This window comes from Anolis carolinensis, chromosome 1 (assembly GCF_035594765.1).
Source record: "Anolis carolinensis isolate JA03-04 chromosome 1, rAnoCar3.1.pri, whole genome shotgun sequence".
NCBI classification, from domain to species: domain Eukaryota; kingdom Metazoa; phylum Chordata; class Lepidosauria; order Squamata; family Dactyloidae; genus Anolis; species Anolis carolinensis.
This window is the reverse complement of record NC_085841.1, coordinates 297675036-297697541: the sequence shown is the minus strand read 5'-3', so window position 1 is coordinate 297697541 and position 22506 is coordinate 297675036. Positions and strand designations below refer to the sequence as shown.

At 38.7% G+C, this 22506-nt stretch overlaps 1 protein-coding gene and 1 long non-coding RNA gene across 11 annotated transcripts in view; one reads left to right on the top strand and one right to left on the bottom strand.

Moving 5' to 3' along the window:
* Window positions 1–22506, top strand: part of lrrc4c (leucine rich repeat containing 4C) — a 1096970-nt gene that overhangs the window by 55410 nt on the left and 1019054 nt on the right. The window contains exon 2 of one of the 9 annotated variants that reach the window (XM_062958329.1): window positions 16942–17017. The exons of the other annotated variants lie outside the window; for them this stretch is intronic. The gene's annotated coding sequence lies outside the window, so the exon portion shown is untranslated. The remainder of the gene's footprint in view (window positions 1–16941; window positions 17018–22506) is intronic. 9 annotated transcript variants of the gene reach the window in all.
* Window positions 1–22506, bottom strand: part of LOC134292956 (uncharacterized) — a 46520-nt gene that overhangs the window by 11547 nt on the left and 12467 nt on the right. The window contains exon 2 of one of the 2 annotated variants that reach the window (XR_010000044.1): window positions 271–337. The exons of the other annotated variant lie outside the window; for it this stretch is intronic. This is a non-coding gene — a long non-coding RNA (uncharacterized LOC134292956). The remainder of the gene's footprint in view (window positions 1–270; window positions 338–22506) is intronic. 2 annotated transcript variants of the gene reach the window in all.

Sequence of the window (22506 nt, the reverse complement as noted above, 5' to 3'; positions counted from 1 at the left end):
TCTCTGCTGCTATGTGTTGGGGGAATTTCTTAGCACCTATACTTAGAAGAGACACCTTGTTTATTCAACACAACAGAAAGTTCATAACTTTTCTTCAAATTGGACCAATGACTTTACAAATCAAATCAGTGCAAGAAAGGGAGAGCTGAAGGAAACTGTGTAGCAAACATGAACCATATAAATTACTTTACTTTCAGATGTGTCTTTCTGTTCTCTAAGTTAAGGAAGGGTGATGAATATCCCTCAAGATGTTTGTGATCTGTAACATACCTGATTCGTTATCATTGGCTCTGTTGGTTAGGTCTTTCACTTTTGCCAAAGCAGGCATTTGTGCATGCTGCAGAGAAAGGGAATAGGAAGAAACTTTGCCACCTCACTCATAATGCTAAAAACTGTGGTCATTCACAGATGCTAATTGATGAGATAATAAAGAAACATAATACAACATATTTGTTCATACATTATATTGTTAATGAGAGGTACCCAGTTTTCCCCAAAATAAGACAGGGTCTTATATTAATTTTTGCTTCCAAAGGATGTGTTAAGGCTTGTTTTCAGGGGCAGTAATATTCTTCCAAATTGACTTTTTAAATGAACTATATGAACTAGAGCTAATTTTTGAAATAGGGCTTATATTTCAAACTTCCTCATAAATGCTGAAAAATCATGATAGGTCTTATTTTCAAGGTAGGTCTTATTTTTGGGAAAACAGGGTAGTTGAGAATGCTATTTTGGCTATTTTAAAGGAGAATTGATAAATTCATGGAGGATGAGGTCATCAGTTGATCCTAGAGAGGATGGCTATATCATCTCTGGTTTCACAGGCAGCATGACTCTATGTAAGTTGGTTGCTAGGGAGAGTAAGATGGAGGCTGTAATTGGACTCATGTCCTGCTGATTGATCACTGATAAACAGAATGTTAAACTAGATAGGCCTTTGTCTTCATTGGTAATGGCTTTATAACAGAAACAACAACAACAGCAGCAGCAGATGGACTATAAGCAGAGGCATAATACTTTTGCTCATATGATCAATTAGAACTTGTGCCACAAATACCATCCGCCTGTAACAAAAAACTGGTGGGATCACAAGCTTACACAAAATGAACACATCAAGCTACTCTTGAACTTCTGAATTTAGACTGACAGAGTTTTGGAGCACAATACTCCTGGCCTCACAATCATGTTAAAAAATAAAGTATGGATCGTCGATGTTGCAATCTGAGCTGACAGCAGAATCGATGAGAAGCAACTGGAAAAGCTTACATGATATGAGGATTTAAAGATAGAACTGTGAAGACTTTGGCCAGTAAAGGGTCCCAGTGGTGATTGGCAGACTAGGTGCAGTGCATAAAAACCTTGACCTGCACTTAAAAACCATCAGCGCCAACAAAATTATCATCTGTCAGCTGCAAAAGGACACCTTACTTGGATTTGCATGTATTATTTGCCGATACATCACACACAGTCCTAGACACTTGGGAAGTTTCCAATGTGTGATCAAATACAAAAGCCTGCATAGTGATCTTGTTTGCTGTGTACTAATCTTGTTGTGTATCAAATAATAATAATAATAATAATAATAATAATAATAATAATAATAATAATAATAATAATAACGCATCATCTGAAAATACATCACATAGTCCTAGACACTTGGGAAGTGTTTGTTGGGTTATCTAAGCAATCATGCGCATGACTTTTTAAAGGGAAAGGGAGGTTGGATATTTTGTCTTATTGTTTAATTTCTTTTTACCTCTGCTCACATAAACCCCTAGTCTTCTGCGTTTTTACTGCTCTGCACTAATATTTAACCCTATTGGGATCATAATCTTAACAGGTTATGAAAATATATTCCTATTAGTGTTCAACTTGTGATTTTGTGATATGAAATCCAGCATATCTATCTTGTTTGCTGTGTCATAACAAAGCAATAACAATAATAATAATAATAATAATAATAATAATAATAATAATAGTCATTATCACCTTCATAGTCTAGCAGGTGTTGCTGACTGAAATGTTGTCCAATCGGTGATTCAAAATCTAGGTATCTATGTGGCATCAACAAAATATGGCAGATTTCAAGCTGGGCCCCTTTTTGTAATGATATTATTATGATCCTATCTATGGTGTTTTCATTCAGATATTTTGTTAGTCTTTTTGGAATTGCTCTCAGAGCACCCATCACCACTGTAATCACAGGTATTTTCTTTTCCCAGAGGCACCGAATCTTGTTTTGTAGGGTTTTCCATCTCTTTGTCTTCCCCCTTGAATCTAACCGTTTTTCTCAGCCACTGGTATTTTAGTATAACAGAAATATATCATCATTATTGATTTTATAATCTAGCAGATATTATTAACTATAATTTTGGATCATCAATTATTCAGATTCTATGTAAGAATCTAGTAATCAGTAAGGCATTATTAGAGAATGTGGCTTTTTCCAACAACTGTAACATTTTTTATTTGTGCTATTGCGATCCTATCTATAGCGCCATCATCCTGATGTTTTGCCAGTTGTTTGGAATTCTTTGATGCCAGAGTATCTTTTTTTGTTGTTATTGCTATCATCATCACCACCTTCACCACCATCTCCAAAACATGGAGTCAAGAGGTTTAAAACAAGTATAAGCAGAAACAGGGCTATAGCCGGGGTGGGGGTCGGGTGGGGTGGGTGGGTAAGGGGTTTAACCTCCCCCCCAATTTCTAAGGTTAAAAAACCTGGTTTACTCATGAATTTGAACTGGTTAAACAAATCCACATACTAAGTCTACGAGAAACAAAAATTAAACAAGTCCTTCCAGAACTGCAAGCACTATCTCAAGCAAATTTTGACAATTTATTCACACTATCATTACTTGCAACAATAGCCAATATAGTGGAAGCAACCAAGTTGGCCCACCCATAATTGGCAGGCAAAGCTTAAGGCATTGGGGGGGGGGGGGCAAGGTTTGAAGACCTTCATGAAGGAGACCAAAGTTGGTGGGGGTGGTTAACAGGGACAAAGCTGCAGGCTATTTGAGACTGCTCCACCCCCTGCTTTGCTCTTTGCTTCAGCGTGAGGTAGGAGGCAAGCTCCTAATGGGGGATTAGAGCTTTCCCTCCTTGCACCCTCTCCTTTTCTATATAGTACGGTTCCCATTGCTATGTCTTTGCCCCAGGGATTCACCCTACAATTTAGGCAGTTTCTATCCTTAGCATTTATTGGCAGTATTTCCCGGCAGAGCATAAGGGCTGGAGGTTTGGGTGGCTGCACTAAGCAGAGTTCCCCTCCTGGGTTGCCTCAAGGAAGGCACATCCTGTAGCAGAGGAAGTTTGCCCTTCCTCTCCGCTTTAGAATAAACTCTTAATAAGTTGTTGCCTGGGTGGTCACACTTTCTTGACCTCAAGTCATGATTGCTGGATCACATAGGAAGATTGCAGCGAACTCCTTCCTTTAAAATAAGGAACAGGCAATTCCACTCATTAACTGTGTCATCACATACGGAGGCCTACATTTTATTACATGCCTCATGTTAGCAGTTGAGCTTTGGGCTCATGTTAGGCTTTATGCTCTTGCAATTATATATTGGGGGGGGGGTCTCTTTTGTTTCATGCTTCATGTTAGACTTTAAATTTTGCCATTATATTAGGAGGCGTCCATCTTTAGGCCCCGTGTTCAGCTTTATAGCCTTTGCCAATATATTAGGAAGTCTTCATTTGGAGGTCTCCATTTTGTTGGGCTTCCTGCCTTTGGATTGTTGTTGTCTCAGGCTGGGGCCATTCTGGAGGAGGCCGTCTGGTTTCCCCCTGTATCTGAGAAGCCCTCCGAGTTCTGCCTGCTCAGGCACATATCCTAACAAACTAGAAAGCATCTATTCAAGTCTGTTCTGGAAGCTGTGCAGTCACACTCTCTTGGCCTCAGAGCAAGATACAGGCACACTATTGGAAGTAAAAAATTTTCATTATGTGACCAACTGCCTGGTTTGGGGTGGGAATCCTAGCTGTGGCCTTCAGGCCTGTATTTTCACCTCACACTAGGCCCTTGTTGGGCCCTTCCTGGAAGAGGATTTTTGCTGCCACAGGGGGTGCCATTTCCTACAGTGTTTGAGAGGAGTTGCCAGGTCCTGCTTGCTCAGGCTCATAGCCTAGCACCCTAAAAGGCACAGAAGTTTAACAGTTACACACTCTTCACTGTAGAGTAAGATACACACCCTCAGATTAAATATAAATCTTCATTATATTACTTATATTCATTATGATGAATATCCTGGCAGTGTCTTTTAGGGCTGTGCTTTTGTCTTATGCCAAGCCTCATCCATTTTGGGGATTGTAATACCAAAAACTCCATGAGAAAGATTTACGTTTAAATACACTTTATGATGTTTCCAGGTATTTAACAGCTTTGATCATTTGTGCTTGCTTTAAAAGTTTCTACTTTAATTTCTCCTAAATTAGCAAGTGATTTTTAATAATTAGGTACCAGATTAAAGGTATTTTATGTAGTTTCTAAAAATTTGATCATTTATCTTGATTTTTAGATATGCCAATTTAAAGTGTGTGTGTGTGTGTGTGTGTGTGTGTATGTGTATATATATATATATATATATATATATATATATATATATATAGGTCGTTTTCAACTCTTAAATGTTTAAAAACATACATAAGAAGCACAATGGGGCAAGAAAGACTGCCTGGACTTGCACTCTGTTTACCAAAGGAATTTTTCTAAGTGTGTAACATTGGTGTGAGTGAATGTTTAGTGGTGTCTTTTTCTCTGTACAGGTGTAGGAAACAGTGTAGGACTGCACTGTTTTAAACCATTTTCTCTTGCCAATCTGAGTTCCCATTTTAGAGCTAGAAAATGCTTGGAGCAGTAGGGTGCAGCCAGGCATAAGACAAGGTGGGTCATATTTCAAACTCATTTTCCTCTCAAATGCAGTTGCTTTCATCTAAAAAGTTTTTGTCTGACCCCCTGCTTCGCTATGCAATTTTATCATAGAAACTCTTGAGTGGATATCAAAGATCTAGACTATGAAGAATCTCTATGTCCATAACAAGTCCAGACTCCTGTACTCAGAAACTGCATTATGTTAATAATTATAAACATATTGCAATTTCTGGGTACAGGAGCCTAGGCTTGTTATGAATATTGAAACCAAGATTTATTAGAATTTTATTGCTCTTGTCGTGCCTGTGTAAATGAAGGATATTGTGTCATATGCACTATATGTCAACATTGTATGTTACTGTATAAGATGATCTACTGTTGGCATATGGTCAGAATTAATTCGATTTAACTCTCAAGTAACTCTTTTCAAAGAAATCAATCAGTTTTAAAGTTTGGATACAAATCTGCAGAACAGCCAGTAATAGATTAATAATATGACATGTTGTTGTTGCTGTTGTTGCTACTGCTGCTGCTGCTATTATTCCCTGCCTTTTCCTGATTTGTAAACAAAAGCTGCTGTCACTTAAAAAGAAATACAATTTAACATATACGACAGGCAAATATTACAATAGAAATAAGTAACTGGTTACAAGTATTAAAACAATTAATTTCAAATATAATTTAAAAATGAACAAAAAGCTGTTTGAAACAGTTCATCTTGTTAATTTGTATCCAATCTTTCATGTGTTTTGGGCCAATGAGGGAAGATGTGTATTATAATACTGTACATAGCAGCAAAAATACATTGTATGTTCATTTCAGTAATTGACAATAATAACCATTAACACTGCATGTTAATTTTAGTAATAACCATGATCCAAAAGGTCTATGGAAGAACCTATCTCTACATCCTTGGGCTTGTAAAACAGTAGTCTAATTCAGGGAACGCTATGGATGGAGCATATCTGGATTTCACTAAGGCCTTTGACAAGATCCCCCCATGACCTTCTGGCAAACAAGCTAGTCAAATGTGGGCTAGGCAAAACTACGGTTAGGTGGATCTGTAATTGGCTAAGTTAACAAACCCAACTGGTGCTGACCAATGCTTACTCTTCATCCTGGAAAGACATCATGAGTGGAGTGCCGCAGGGTTCCGTCCTGGGCCCGGTTCTGTTCAACATCTTTATTAATGACTTAGATAAATGGTTAGAAGGCATGATCATCAAGTTTGCAGATGACACCAAATAGGGAGGGATAGCCAATACTCCAGAAGACAGGAGCAGAATTCAAAACGATCTTAACAGATTAGAGAGATGGGCTGAAACTAACAAAATGAATTTCTACAGGGACAAATGCAAGATACTCCACTTAGGCAGAAAAAAGGAAATGCAGAGATACAGAATGGGTGACACCTGGCTTGACAGCAGTAAGTGTGAAAAAGATCTTGGAGTCCTCATGGACAACATGAGCCAACAATGTGATGCAGCAGCTAAAAAAGCCGAACAATGGCTTCAAACTACAGGAAATGAGATTCCACCTGAACATTAGGAAGAACTTCCTCACTGTGAGAGCTGTTTGGCAGTGGAACTCTCTGCCTTGGAGTGTGGTGGAATCTCCTTCCTTAGAAGCCTTTAAACAGAGGCTGGATGGCCATCTGTCGGGGGTGCTTCAAATGCGATTTTCCTGCTTCGTGGCACGGGGTTGGACTGTATGGTCCATGAGGTCTCTTCCAATTCTATGATTCTATGAATCTATGAAATCCCAACACTGGAAGTGTGATCATCCCTAATTACTTTGATTCTTTTATTTATGTAGAGAATTTACATGCTGTTTTTGGGATGCATCTACACTAGAAATAATGTAGTTTGACACCACTTTGACTGCCATGGCTCAATGCTATGGAATAATGGAAGTTGTAATTTTTCAAGGTCTTGAGCTTTCTCTGCCAAAAGTCTGCTATTGCCTCACCAAACTATAATTCCCATAACCCCATACCATTGAACATTGAAGTAAAAATGGTATCAAACTGCATTAAGTCTTCAGTGAGCTGTTCCCAGGGTTTCACTCCTCTTAGAAAAATCTCAATTGGGAAACAAGCTTTGGGTCAATGGAGACAAACTTTGAATGCATCAAAAAGTGTCATGGATTGTAAACTAACCCATCTGAAAAGCAGATTGGCTGTACATGTATGTATTGATTATATTCATAAGTTGAAAAAAATTAAACTCTCTCAGATTGTGCTGCTTTTCAGAGAGTCTGAATTAGTATTTTGAATGTATATCATGATTCTTTAGCAGAGTGTTTAAATATGCACTCAAGGATATCAGTAATCTGTGAAAAACTATGAAATTATGTATGCAGAGCTTGATGATCTTAACAAACACAGGATGCATGTAAGATGCTGTATCTAGGCAAGAAAAAATGAATCACATAAACATAGATTAGGTGACATCAAGTTTGAAAGTAGAAGGTGTGAAAAGGATTTAGTGTTTTAGTAGATCACATGCTAAACATAAGTCAACAGTGTGATTTGGAGCGCCAGAAAAGCTAATGCAAATTCATAGAGTCCAAATCCAAGGAATCAGTTGTGATTTGGTTCGATCTCATGTGGAATATTGTGCATTGTTTTGGGCACTACAATTCAATAAGGATATTGACAAGTTGGAATATGTCTAGAGAAGGATAATCAAGATGATGAAAGGTTTGAAAACCTTACGACAAACCACTTAGAGAGCATGGTATATATTTAGCTTGGAGAAGAGAAAACTGGGAGGTGAATTGACAGCCATTCTTAAATATCTAAAAAATACATAATGTAGAAGATGAAGTGAGCTTCTTTTCTCCTGTTCCAGAGACTAGAATAGAAATTAGTGGATTCAACTTACAGCAAAGATATTCCACCTAAACATCAGAGTAGTTTCTTGATGGTGATAACTTTTCAACAGTTGATTAGTTACCCCAAAGGTTGGATGAGAACCTTTCGGGGGTGATATCAGTGTGTATTCTGATATGGCAGAGGGTTGAGCTAGATGGCACTGGCTGTGCCATCTGGCTCAACCCTCTGTGATTCTATGATGGTATATGGAAGAACGGCAGACCACTTGCACATTGGTATGATATTGAAAGTCATAACGGTTTTCTAGAACCTCCACATTTTAGAGATAATTTGTATGTAGCTAGCTATTTTCGTAAACAGGACCATGATGCTAGACTAGTCACACTTGTGATCTGATCCATTCAAACTCCCTCTTATGTCCTTTTCATAAATAATTTGGAACTCTCAGATCTACAGAAAAAATTGCTGGACTCTACTCAAATAATCAGGGAAATTTGGCTGGTTAAATTATGACTTATAGTACCACTCTAGGGAAAAATAATTTTACTTGTGTTCTCTTTGAAGGAAAACCTGTCACTCTGAAAGCTGTTTTTCCTTCTTATTTTCTTTCACTGTAATTTCCATGCATTCATTTTGGTGCACCTACTTGCATGCAGTATGATCAGTTCCAAGATCTATGAAACCTGGTTTTGTATTATAAAGGTAATCCTGTGCTATATGCTGATTCTGAGTCACAGGTTTATGCACAGGCTGTGTAACATTTGAATAGCAGCCCCATTCCTTTTATTTCTGATTGTTCTCAGAAAATAAATTATAGCTTTTGTCTACTTTCTAGTATGCTACAGCCAAAACTTGTCTCAGAAGGATCTTTTAAAATATTCCTTCAACAGGTTGTGATCATAGTGTAATAAAAATGAAAATCATAAGAGAAAATAAAACAATATAATATACAAGCAAGATAAGAAGAGGATCACACTGAATGCTATTCAGCATACAAATAAGAGGACGCCTAGGAAACATCAGTTTTTAAAGAATATCTTTGTGGTAAGTGCCAGACAAACACTTCTGGGGAGAGACGTCTATAGTCAAGGTGTCACAATATAGTAGACTGGCAGAGTCAGCAGCTTTTAAATTAAGTTGAAAATAAAGCAAGCTGGCACCATCAGCACCCTTCTACAACAAAACAGGCCATAAGGTTTGTTGTTGTTTGATTTTTTTTTAATTTTAATTTTTACTTATGTCAACCCTAGGATGAACCTTTTGTGGTCTGAGGATGTGTGAGTCACCAAAGCTCACTAGTGAGTTTACATGGCCAAACAGGAAATCAAACCCTGGTCTATAAAGTAGTAGACAATAGTCTAACCGTTACTCCATGCTATCTCTTACCTATGTTTGATCATGATACTTGACATCTTGTGCTCCAGAGCAATATACAGTACACTGAGCTATACTTTTCCACATGCCTACAGGGAAATAAACAATGAAATTATAATATACATACAGTTAAAATAAAATAGAAAATCATTGTTAAGGACAGGCAATTGTCATCTTCTATTAAGAATGCCTTCAGTAATTTCCTCATCCATGATGTCTCTAATTAAGGAATAATAATGATGGAAAATTGATCAGTTGAAGAGAGGAATTATGGAATTGGAAAAGACCACAGGGATCATTCAGTCCAAACTTCTGCTAGCATTACCTTGGTTTCATATTTAGAATACATTCCTTAAAATCAATGGGAATTAAATTAATTGAGAGTAAAGTATGATATTGGAAAAGTTATCTGTTTGGATCAGAACTTCTAAAAGCCATGCTGTCACTGCCTAAACTTTCATTGAATTCAATGTACAAGCATCTGGTCTGGTTATGATGTCTAGTCAATCTAGTCAAAGAGAAGGCATAGTCAGATTCCTGCTAGTTTCAACTAGAGTGGATTCATTGAATCAAATGTTGAATGCTGAATCAACACATAGATAAATTCCCTTGTTTTGGGGTTTATTTAGTCAAAAGGAACAATGGGATATAGGCTGTTGTTTACTTGTTTTCTTGTAGCAATGGAATTTCCTCAGTGACGCATGACACAGCAGACTTGCAAATCATGCCAATATTTATTTTCCAATGTCCAGTCACAAAATAAGTCACACTAAATACGAAATACACAAATGTGGATAATGGTGATAACAAATACATGTGTTCACCGTTTAGGGGGAGCATCGCTTTAAAAATGAAATAAATGTATCACCTAATTTGATCCTAACTCTTCAATGAACTCTTGATTTTTATTTAGAATTGAACATCTCATAAAACAGTCAGTTTGTTAGCTTGTTATTCTACAGATTATGATCTCAGTGTCCAAATTTGTGCACCTTTTTATTATTTCCAGCTTGTCCTTCAACTCTAGCCATCATAGCAGGTCTGCAAATATATGAATTTGAGCAACACATTAGAATACTTGAATTCTTTGAGATAATATGGCATAACTTTGAGATAATATGGCATAACCTATTCTGGCTCATTAATTTTGTTTGCAATTAATCACTGTCATATTGATATTTTAAAAATGTTTTAATGTGGTTTGTTTAACTAATCTTCTTTGTGTTTTGTACTTGTCCTTATCCTGTTCATAGTATTGTTAATTGCTTTGACTCCCTATTTTTTGGAGAAAGGTGGATGTAAATCAAAGAAATTACCAAAAGGAACTGGGCTTAAAAATCCCTGTTCATCACGGGATTTTGGCCTGTCTGAAAGGGACCTAAGTGCCCAGCCAAAGGAAAAAGGGAGTTGCTTCAGAAGCGCCATGAGGATTGCAAACACAGAGCAACCATGGAGGAAAGATAGAGTAAAAAGCTACAGTAGAGTCTCACTTATCCAACATAAACGGGCCTGCAGAATGTTGGATAAGCAAAAATGTTGGATAATTGGGAGGAATTAAGGAAAAGCCTATTAAACATCAAATTACATTATGAATTTACAAATTAAGTACCAAAACATGTTTTACAACAAATAAACAGAAAAAGCAGTTCAATACACAGTAATGTTATGTAGTAATTACTGTATTTATGAATTTATCACCAAAACATCATAATATATTGAAAACATTGACTACAAAAATATTGGTTACTAACAAATTGACTACAAATAAAGATAAAATTGCATAAAATGAACTTACAGTAACAACATTTTCTTGTTGCCTAGAGAAATAGCTGTGTGTGTGTGTTGGCGGGGGGGGGGGGGGGGAGAGAGAGAGAGAGAGAGAGAGAGAGAGAGAGAGAGAGAGAGAGAGAAGCTGTTGCAGAATGGGATCCCACAAAGTATTTTTTTCCAATTCCTTCCCTTGAAATATAACCTACACCAACTGGTATTTATCGAGGGTCTCCCTTTCAAATAGTAACTAGCACTGATGGTACTTAGTTTCTAAGATCACATAGGACTTACTTGATCATACTATACTTCATCCCACCTGAAAACCTCCTGCAGAATTCTGGTTTTGTAACTGAGTGAGTCCTAGATTTTACTGGCTGAGAATGGTAAAAACCTCTCCCTAAACTACAAGCCCCAGGAATCTGCAGGAGGCAGATGTAGGCTTGAAAGTGGGTGCAGACTCCAAATCCTATTGTTTTGTGTGATTGCCTTTGGTGTATTAAGTCCCCATAATTACTTCCTGTAAATCAGGGGAATATTTCATTAGATTTGCTTATGGTTCCCTTTTGTAACTGTAGGAAGATTTGGGGGATAAAGTCTAGGACCCAAGCATAGCCCTCCTGGGATGCATCTATACTGCATAATTAATGCAGTTTGACACCACTTTTAATTGCCATGGCTCAGTACTATGTAATCTTGGGAGTTGCAGTTTGGTAAGACTCCAGTTTTCTTTAGCAGAGAAGGCTAAAGACCTTGTAAAATACTGGCCCATGATTCCATAGCATTGAGCCATAGCAGTGAAAGTGGTGTCAGACTGCATTAATTCTAGTGTAGATTCACCCAAGGACTTTGGAATTACCCAGGATGCACCTATACTGTAAGAATTTATGCTGTTTGATAACACTTAGAATATCATGATTTAATTTATGGAATCCTGGGATTTGTAGTTTGGGGAGGCATCAGCCCTTTTCAGCAGAGAAAGCTAAAGATCTCGTAGAAGTACAACTCTCAGGATTCCATAGCACTGAACAAGGGCAATTAAAGTGGTGTCAAGCTGCATTTATTCTACAGCATAAATTCACCCAAGGAAGCTGAGGCAGGATCAACAGTAGAGGCTTCTTGAGGGCAGGGTTATCTATTTCTCTGGTTTTCCTTTCAATTGCTGGAAGATTTGGTATCCTTACACTTTAGTTTTTAAAGAAGCAATTCTAAGTAGGCTGCAACCATAATGCACCCCTTTTTGGCCAATTTACAAAGAGTGCACTTTTTTGCTGTTAAGCATTACATTAACCAGGATAGAATTTGGGGGTGGGGTGTCAGGGTTTTGGAAAGTGCATTACATTCAATGGGGCTCTAGATTCAAGTAAATATGGTATTTTTAATGGTAGTGAAATACTACTGAGTTCTCAATGGCCAATTCCCCACCCCCCCCAAAAAAAAATTCATGAAATTTAAAACACAGAGATTAGAAGAGTTTTGTACTATAATAAACAGATGCATTTCACCATTTGAGGGAGCACCTCAAAATGCAAAACTTATGCTGGCTTATACTGGCATCCTATTAAAACATGACTTTTTAAATAAAGCCTTTATGTCTGTAAGTAAAATTATAAGTACTATTGACAAGTTTGCATTCAATGCATTCAAAGCACTCTGCCAGTAATGTTGATGGAATCTATCTGCTAGGTTTCAGCTGTTGTTGGCTGAGCAACTCAGGTTTCTTGCAACTGGAGTTACTCCCATGGCAAATCAGTGGTCAGAGCATAAAAGGCTTGCAGGCACGATTTGGATGCAGTAAGGACCTTGTCACATGGAGGTCCAGAAGCCTGGAGACAATATGAGAAACCATGGGGCAGCACCCAGCACCCTCTCCTTACCATTGTGGGTCATGGATGCCATCCCACGTTTCCCCACTGTCCCCAGCTTCCTCCTGTGCTGTCCTTGGCTTCTTCATAGAATCATAGAATCATTGAATAGTAGAGTTGGAAGAGACCTCATGGGCCATCCAGTCCAACCCCCTGCCAAAAAGCAGGAAATTGCATTCAAAGCACCCCCGACAGATGGCCATCCAGCCTCTGCTTAAAAGCCTCCAAAGAAGGAGCCTCCACCACAGTCCACTGTCGAACAGCTCTCACAGTAAGGAAGTTCTTCCTAATGTTCAGGTGGAATCTCCTTTCCTGTGGTTTGAAGCCATTGTTCCGTGTCCTAGTCTGCAGGGCAGCAGAAAACAAGCTTGCTCCCTCCTCCCTGTGACTTCCCCTCACATATTTGTACATGGCTATCATGTCTCCTCTCAGCCTTCTCTTCTGCAGGCTAAACATAGGGCTTGTTCTCCAGACCTTTGATTATTTTAGTTGCCCTCCTCTGGACGCTTTCCAGCTTGTCAACATCTCCCTTCAACTGTGGTGCCCAGAATTGGACACAGTATTCCAGGTGTGGCCTGACCAAGGCAGAATAGAGGGGGAGCATGACTTCCCTGGATCTAGACGCTATACCCCTATTGATGCAGGCCAGAATCCCATTGGCATTCTTAGCAGCCGCATCACATTGCTGGCTCATGTTTAACTTGTTGTCCACAAGGCCTCCAAGATCTTTTTCACATGTACTGCTGTCAAGCCAGGTGTCCCCCATTCTGTATCTTTGCATTCCATTTTTTCTGCCGAAGTGAAGTATCTTGCATTTGTCCCTGTTGAACTTCATTTTGTTAGTTTCGGCCCATCTCTCTAGTCTGTCAAGATCGTTTTGAATTCTGCTCCTGTCTTCTGGAGTGTTGGCTATCCCTCTCAGTTTGGTGTCGTCTGCAAACTTGATGATCGTGCCTTCTAATCCTTCGTCTAAGTCATTAATAAAGATGTTGAACAGAACCGGGCCCAGGACGGAACCCTGCGGCACTCCTCTTGTGACTTCTTTCCAAGATGAAGACGACGCATTGGTGAGCACCCTTTGGGTTCGTTTGCTTAGCCAATTACAGAACCACCTAACCGTAGTTTTGTCTAGCCCACATTTTACTAGTTTGTTTGCCAGAAGGTTATGAGGGACTTTGTCGAAGGCCTTACTGAAATCTAGGTAGGCTACATCCACGGCATTCCCTGTATCGACCCAACTCGTAACTCTGTAGAAAAAAGAGATCAGATTAGTCTGGCATGACTTGTTTTTGGTAAATCCGTGTTGACTAATAGCAATTACTGCATCTGTTTCTTGAAGATAGGGATCACATTTGCCCTACTCCAATCTTCTGGGACTTCTCCCGTTCTCCAAGAACTCTCAAATATGATTGCCAGTGGTTCTGAAATAACTTCCGCTAGTTCCTGCAGTACCCTTGGATGTAGTTGATCTGGCCCTGGCAACTTGAATTCATTTAGAGCAGCCAGGTGTTCCTGGACAACTTGTTTCCCTATTTGGGGTTGGATTTCCTCAAATCCTTCGTCCATTTCATGTTGCTGAGGTTGAAGATGGCTTTCTTTTTGTGAGAACACCGAGGCAAAGAAGGCATTGAGCAATTCTGCCTTTTCCCTGTCCCCTGTCGCCATCACCCCATCTTCTCTTTGCAGAGGCCCTATCGCCTCTTTGTTCTTCCTTTTTCTTCCAACGTAAACAAAAAAGCCTTTTTTGTTGTTTTTAATATCCCTGGCAAGCCTGAGCTCATTTTGCGCTTTAGCCTTGCGAACCTTTTCCCTACAGGAGTTGGCTATACGTTTGAATTCTTCTTTAGTGATTTCTCCCCTTTTCCACTTCTTGTGCATGTCTCTTTTGAATCTTAGCCTGGTTAGAAGTTCTTTGGACATCCATTCTGGCTTCTTCGCACGTGTCATATTTTTTTCTTTGTTGGCACTGTTTGCATTTGCCCCTTTAGTATTTCACTTTTAAAAAACTCCCATCCATCGTTAACTCTCTTGTCTTTTAATATTGGTGTCCATGGAATGCTGCTCAGTATTTCCTTCATTTTTTGGAAGTCAGCTCCAAAAATGAGAAGAAGGGTAGTAGTCACCCATCTCCTCATGATTCCCTCTTAGTACGCTGCCAGCACGCTGCCAGGATGGAACCAAATGGAGTCCCACTGGATGTAGCCCTGCATCATATGATAGGCTCTGGCAGACTCCATCCCAACAGCATGCTAGCAGAGTGTTAAGATGGGACCCCCCACCCCCGGGTCTGATGAAGTCATAATGCATCTGGGTAAAAGGTACATACATCATTGCAGAAAGAGGACAACTATTTCTTTTCCAGCTGAATCACTGAAACCAGAAAGTGCCTGGAGACACCTGACTGCTGGTTGGACTTTGGTATAATCTATTTGAGGTGGCATATGGAAGTTGTTGCACAAAGAGGTACTAGACATCTCCTTCTCCAATGACTGAAAAAAGTAGAAATGCTATCTTAACAGTAAGCTATACCAACATGGATTCTGATCAGTTATGGAAAGAAATGTTAATTTGATTTGATGGCTATAAAGGAATGTGCTCATTTTCTAAGATGATATCTACAACACAAATTGCCTAGTTTTAAAACTATTAGTCTGGCTCCAGGATACTTTTTTGGTGGAAGAAATGCTACTCACATGCTATTGACCTCTACCACATTTCCAGCACTTTTTATCTCCCACTTTGTTCACCATATCAAATTCCATTGAGCAAGTTTCTCCAAAATGAAAAGAACCCCCAATTTGCCTAAAATTGAATCCATTCCAATATCTACAATCCTAGAAAACCCTATGTAAGTTTCCAATGCTTAATTGGACTGAAGCCGATTCATAAGGCTTTCCATTTTCTGAAAGCATGCACTTTCATGGTGCTGCCACATCATTTTATGAATATGAAATGTGTAAGATGATTTATTCATTTTTGTAGTTTCTTTGAAATATTGGCAAACCATCAATAATTCTGTATGCATGCATTCATTGTTTCCTTCACCCACAATCTTTGGCTAACAGCTTCTGTTCAATCTTGTTCATCAGCTAATTTCATTACTGTGTCTAATGATACACATGTAATTCTTGTTCAAATTAACTTGCAAGGGAAGAGGTTTTTATTTGTTTGTCTAGTGACAGAATGAACCAAATGTTTCTAAACATAAATGAAATATGAGGAATGTGAAAACAACAAAGGAAGTTATGCCACTGAGTTTCCAAGACCTGAATATGGCTGTTAATAATAGGGGTTTTTTTTGTGGTGATCTTTCATTCAGTAAATCTCCAACAGTTGGAAATGACTTGATGGCTCATAAAATCAAATGCTGTATTTCCTATACTTATCTATTTCTTTATTTTTTAAAAAAAAAACTTGGGGAGGGGGGGGACTAGGCTGAGATTTCTGCCTGGGTTAAAGTTCATCCTTTCTAACAAATTATTTTCTTCCCACTACACCTTTTACTATTGGCAAGATAGGGGTGATTTTTATGGAAGTAGGGGAGAAATCATTTCCCTGTGTCATAGTCCTGTTCTTATTCAGATCAAGCCCTCCAGTGACTAATGTTTTCTTGTAAAGTAAGAGATATAGTCCATTTTAGGCAAATGAGTTAAAGATACTTGCAATATATCGTGTCATCCCATTGAGGGAATGGGTCCTCTATTCCTCTAAAATATAACAATTTGGTGGTGCAAATCTCCGGTGGAAGAAACATAGAAAATCATCATATATAAGAAAGGAATGAGTTCTCCATTTTTAAAAAAACAAACTTCTAATGTGCAGGAACAAGAAGGCATATTCTGCAGGAATCTTTCAGTCTGTTCATTCTCATGACATTCACAGGCTCTCCTGGTAGGGAGACAAGGAGAGAGTAGTTTTCTCATTGCTTTATTTTAGTCCATACTCCCACCCAAGGGAGTTTTGATTTAGGCCCTCACATTGCCTTATATTCCAGTTCTGAGTCCCTTTGCATGTAATTGTGAATGGGTCCCATCACATGACATTTGTCCCTTTTTTGTCAGCAACCTGTTAGAAACCATCTGGAAAAGATCTCAGAAATGGGGTAATTGAACACGGAATTGAAACTGTTTTTTTACTTCAGAGCAATTCTAAGTCACAACTTTTTGTGTGTGATCCTACATTCTATACGCATCCTGTCAGTTGTGCTGTGATGTCTCTTTCAGGATGTGTTTGTGGGCAGATTCTGCTGACCCTCAGGATTCTTCATGATGGAAGCAGCCTCTGTTTCTCCATGATGAGGTATTTACACTCCTGTTCTGTCTCCTCTGACAGGGAAATACATTTTTGTAGACAGACCTTCATTTATTAATTAGCTGCATAACTTTATTATTTTATATTTTTTTGCAATAGAGTAAGCTGTATTTTTACCATGCTTTGAATGTGTTTTAAGTATTTTTAAATCAATGTTTATTGATTTTCATATGGGGGGGTGTAATACAGATGGATTAAATAAATGAATGAATTATACTGTAGCACAAAGAAGACAACAAAACTCATGTTCACACAGCAAAAGTGTCTTTGTTCATTACAAAACATGCCACCAGTTTGACTTCACCCAGATCTTCTCAAGAGTTTTTTTCCTGATTAGCATAATAGTCATATTATAATTTTTTAGGTATGTTAATTTTTAAATGCATTTAAACAGACTAAAATATTCATATGTAAGGTTAGTGGGATGTTGGCATGATGACTTAATGTTAATTGCAGCAGTGTTTGCAATTAGTTGGGTCAATGTATTTCTATTTATTCTGCATGCCTGATTAGTTTTTAATGTCCTGATCCCAGTTGTAGTTCAATATGTATGTCTGATGGTAATTAATGTGTTTACACTTTCATTTTCTTTTGCTTGGGTTGGTGTAGCCTGTGGTAGTGATGAATTTTCACTGAGCTATCATAGTGATATGAAAGATCTGTAATTAGGGGTGTGCAAGATGGCTGAAATCCGATTAGTAATTCATTTCAGAAATTTTGATGACTCTTGCTTCACTTTGTAAAGATTTGGAAGGGGTGCCATTTCGATTTGTAATATGAATCTCGGAAGCTTCGTAATTGCTTTGTCAAGATTATTCCATTAGTAGCAATGGGGAAAATTGCAAGGCTTGTTTCTCTGTCATTGTTATGGCTATCAGGATTAAACTTACCACAGTTGTAGGAAACATTTATCACGTTTTGCCTACCAAGTTTCATATTATTTTGGTCTTCCACTGATTTTAAGGAAAATTTTAAAGCTTTTACAAACAATTCTTTAAGACTACTACAATAGGGATCCCCTTGAATTTCTGCACAATGAGACAACATAAGCAGCGCATCAATTCTGCAAAGTTTCAGAAAGATTAGTTCATCTGCCAATTCCTAGGAATTTTTAAAAAGTTTTTTTCAATTCATTTTTTTAAAACTACAGGCGGTATCCACTCAAATAGTGGCACGGTGAGACAACATAAGCAGAGCAGCAAGTGTAGTTTCAGAACAATCAGTCTATCTGTTGATTTTAAAGATCTTTTTCAATGTAAGCACATGGGATTAACTTACACTGGGACTTTAATGTGGGCAGCCCTGTTCTTTCAGCGTGAGAAGAATTCTGGGAAATCTTGTTTCAATACTCTGCTGCAGAGGTCCTAGCCTTCCCAAACTACATTTCCCAGAATTCTATTTGTGCCAGAATGGGGCCGGCAGTTTTAAGAGAACTGAGGAGAAGGCAAGGGTGTAAAGTTTGGAAAGGGAGTGGGAATTTTTAAGATATAAGTTTGGGGTAAGACACACAGATACTGAAAGGGTTACTAGGCCTCCCTGCAAATCAACCAATCTTTTACAAATCTTTTACAAATCTATCCTACATTTTTGGAGGCTTGTTTTTCGATTCCTAAATGCTTCGTAGGGGTCCTTTTTATTAGTAATCCAGAGGTTAATATTTCTGAATTTTCCTAATCTCTGAATTATGAAGCTGAGCTCCAAAGCTTTGCACATCCATATCTGTAATGAATATAAAGAAACAAAGCTGGTATACTACCTGAAGCAGTATGTAGACTGAAATGTAATTGTTTTGCTTTTTGCATGTATCCATATTTTCTGAAGGATTCAACAAATAATATATTTGTTGATACAAATATATTTGAAATGTGCATTGCAGGATGTGATTATCTCAAAATTCATATTTTAGGAAATAATTTGAGGATAAAATGTGCTTTTAAGGCAAAAATCAACACAATACTTTTCTTAAAGTAACAAAATATATCCATGTTTGTGTGTTGTTGTTTTTAATATGATGGATTGATACAGAATTAGGATATAATACATTTCTGAATTAATGTGCTTGAGTCTGATACTGATCAGAAGAGGAAAAGTTAAAAGAAGCTAAATGACAGATAACAAAGATAAGGAGATGGATTGAAAGGTGAAGAGGGGCAATTAATTAACTTAAGGCACAGGAACATTGAGAAAAGAAAATATGAAGGATGCAGAGATAAGCTTTTGAATTGAGATGGGACTCAAGATAAGCATAAGAGGAGCAGGCTAACAGTAAAGAGTTTTGCTAAAAGACAAAGACAGTTGATAAATGCAGTGGCACAAAGTTGGCAATGATCTGAAAAGCAGGGGACAAATGAAGAAATGGTTTATTGGAAATATGGTTAAAATTGCTAATAAGAAAGGCCCAGTCAATTTTTTAAAATTTCCATGGCTATTATGCTAGAGGACATTTCTGTTATGTCAGCCATTGGATGATGTTTAAAATCTGATGTAATCAGTAGGCTTGTCCGATCGATGGAAAAAAGTTTCAATTCTCGTTTCTAAAGTAGGGGGTGCTGGCTCTTCGATATAGAAATTATTTCTTAATTTTTCACCCCAAATTTTTGGATAGTTCCGAAAATTCGTAATGTTTCTAAAATGTTTCTAAAATGGCAGACACGCATGCGCAATCGCCAAAAAACAGGAAACCGGGGGGGACTTTTCTGGGGGTCTCCCGCCCTCATTTCTTGAGCTATTCTCATCAAATTTGGTACAGTGGGAGAACACATTCCACACTCTTTGCTCAACAAATTGCAGAATGTTTCCTGTCTCCTATGATTTTTGGCGAATTTTCATAACTTTTTATAATACACTATTTTTCAATATTTGAAGAAACCTGTTCCTGGTTTGAAAGTCTTATTTCCTGTTCAATTGGGTTCTTATCACTGTAAAAGTCCCTCTTCTACTTGTGTAGACTTTGGATTAGAAATGCAGCACACGCCAAGCAATGCCTTGACAGGATTGGCAACGTCCTTTGGAAACTATAAATTGCTGTGGACCCTCTATTGAATCAAATCAATGTCTGACTTTGTGATTGCAGAAATAAAACTCAGCCCAAGGCTTGGGAATAGAAATGGAGTGTGAGGGAAGCAATGCCTTGGCGGGTGCCCCACGTCCTTTGGAAACTATTTCTTCCAATGTAGCCTTTAGGTTTGAAAACAATGTGTGTCTTTGTAATTGCTGCAATAACACTCAGCCCGGGGGCTTGGGATTACAAACGGAGCGGGAGGGAAGCAATGCACTTGCAGGAATGCAGACGTCCTTTGGAAACTATTATTTTCAAGTCCCCCCCTTTCAGGATTGCAAAGAAGGGCTGATGTGGTGATTGCTAAATTCCAAAAAAGAAAACAGAAAGGCAAAGGGACTCCCTCTGGAGTAGGAAAGTAAAGCACCCCAAGCTCTGCACTTGCAGGAACGCAGACATCCTTTGGAAAATAAAAGTTCCTAAAGCCACAACAAGGACTCTGCCACAAGCCCCAAGCCAATTTCCCAAAAAAAAAAAACCCACAATATCGAACCAGCAACAACAGACAGACACTCTACCCCCTATAGCCAGAACAGTCACTTAGCCCTCTCTCCCCCAAGCAAGCAAACAGCTTCCCAGCACGCGCGAACCACCCTCTCTCCTCGGTATCCTAGCCCAGAATGGCTTGGCTCAATTGGGGAGAGGATTTTTATAGAGATCCTCCACGTGGACGCGGAGGACGCTAGCCCCCACCTTTTTCAGCCATCGTAGAAGTCTCTGATTGGCCAGGGAGCGGTAGCCATGTTAGGCTGCACTAGGCTCCCATTCATGTTAGGTTGCAGAAACAAAAAAAAATATTAAAAAAAATTTTGGAAGGAAAAAATTTAACGAAAATTTTAAGAAACAATTAGAGAATGGGCCAACGATGGTTCGAATTACATTGCCAGTTGCGCCCAGGGAAAACGTTTCAATACTCGTTTCAAAAAATGAGAACAATCCGAAATAATTACGAAACGAGAAACATAAACAAAATTTGGACAACCCTAGTAATCAGTATACACATTTTTCAAACCTAGTGAAGCTATCAAAGGTGCATAACTTGTGCCTGGTTGCTGTAATGGACTAGGTCAGAGCTTTCCAAACTATGTGTCAGGATACACTAGTGTATTAGCTGTAGCCCCTAAGTGTGTCAACGTGAAAAATGCTCCCCTCTTTGCCCCCACGAAAAAAGGCTGATGCTGTTCTAGTGTAGATATGGCTATAATGTTATAATTTAGACAATTTGTTGATTGAGTTGGAGTAAATGCCACTAAAATAGATAGGTTTCTAATTAAGAAAAGAAAATCAGTTGACAGTGCTGTTTGTTATGATGTTTATATAGTGGCTATAGAGGAAACTACACAAGAATCAACTGTAGTACATAAGTGTAAAGGAAAAATTCCAAACCTTGTGTTGATAGATAGATAGATAGATAGATAGATAGATAGATAGATAGATAGATAGATAGATAGATAGATAGATAGCTCTGGACTAGATAAAGATAAACAAAAACCTGAAGGTGATCATTTATGAATCATTACCAAAACTGGATAAGTGTCCTATTTTGGATGGGGTTTTTCTTGCTCTAAAGATGCAGGTACATAGTCTGATGCTTCTTAGGGATCTATATCAGATACATATAAGGGTTGAGAGCCCTGGTGGCGAATTGTGTTAAAGCACTGAGCTGCTGAACTTGCAGACCGAAAGGTCCCAGGTTCAAATCCCAGGAGCGGAGTGAGCTCCCGCTGTTAGCTCCAGCTTCTGCCAACCTAGCAGTTTGAAAACATGCCAATGTGAGTAGATCAATAGGTACCGCTCCGGCGGGAAGGTAACAGCACTCCATGCAGTCATGCCGGCCACATGACCTTGGAGGTGTCTACGGACAACGCAGGCTCTTCAGCTTAGAAATGGAGATGAGCACCAACCCCCAGAGTCAGACATGACTGAACTTAATGTCAGGGGAAACCTTTACCTTTATAAGGATTGAGGTTCATTGATCACTTATGCTTGACCTACCAGCTACAGCCATTACTGGAGAGGGAGATGCCAGCCCCAGTTAGTTTATGGACTAGTAACTTCATCTTTAAATTACTCCAGTAAACTTCATGTGAAGTTGCACATTGAGCTTATAGCTAGTGTAATATGCAGCAGTCATATTGCTGGCAGAAATCCCTTATAGAATCCATATGATAATGGTTTTCATAGAATCATAGAATCATAGAATCATAGAATAGTAGAGTTGGAAGAGACCTCAAGGGCCATCTAGTCCAACCCCCCGCTAAGAAGCAGGAAATCGCATTCAAAGCACCCCCGACAGATGGCCATCCAGCCTCTGCTTAAAAGCCTCCAAAGAAGGAGCCTCCACCACGGCCCGGGGGAGAGAGTTCCACTGCCGAACAGCCCTCACAGTGAGGAAGTTCTTCCTGATGTTCAGGTGGAA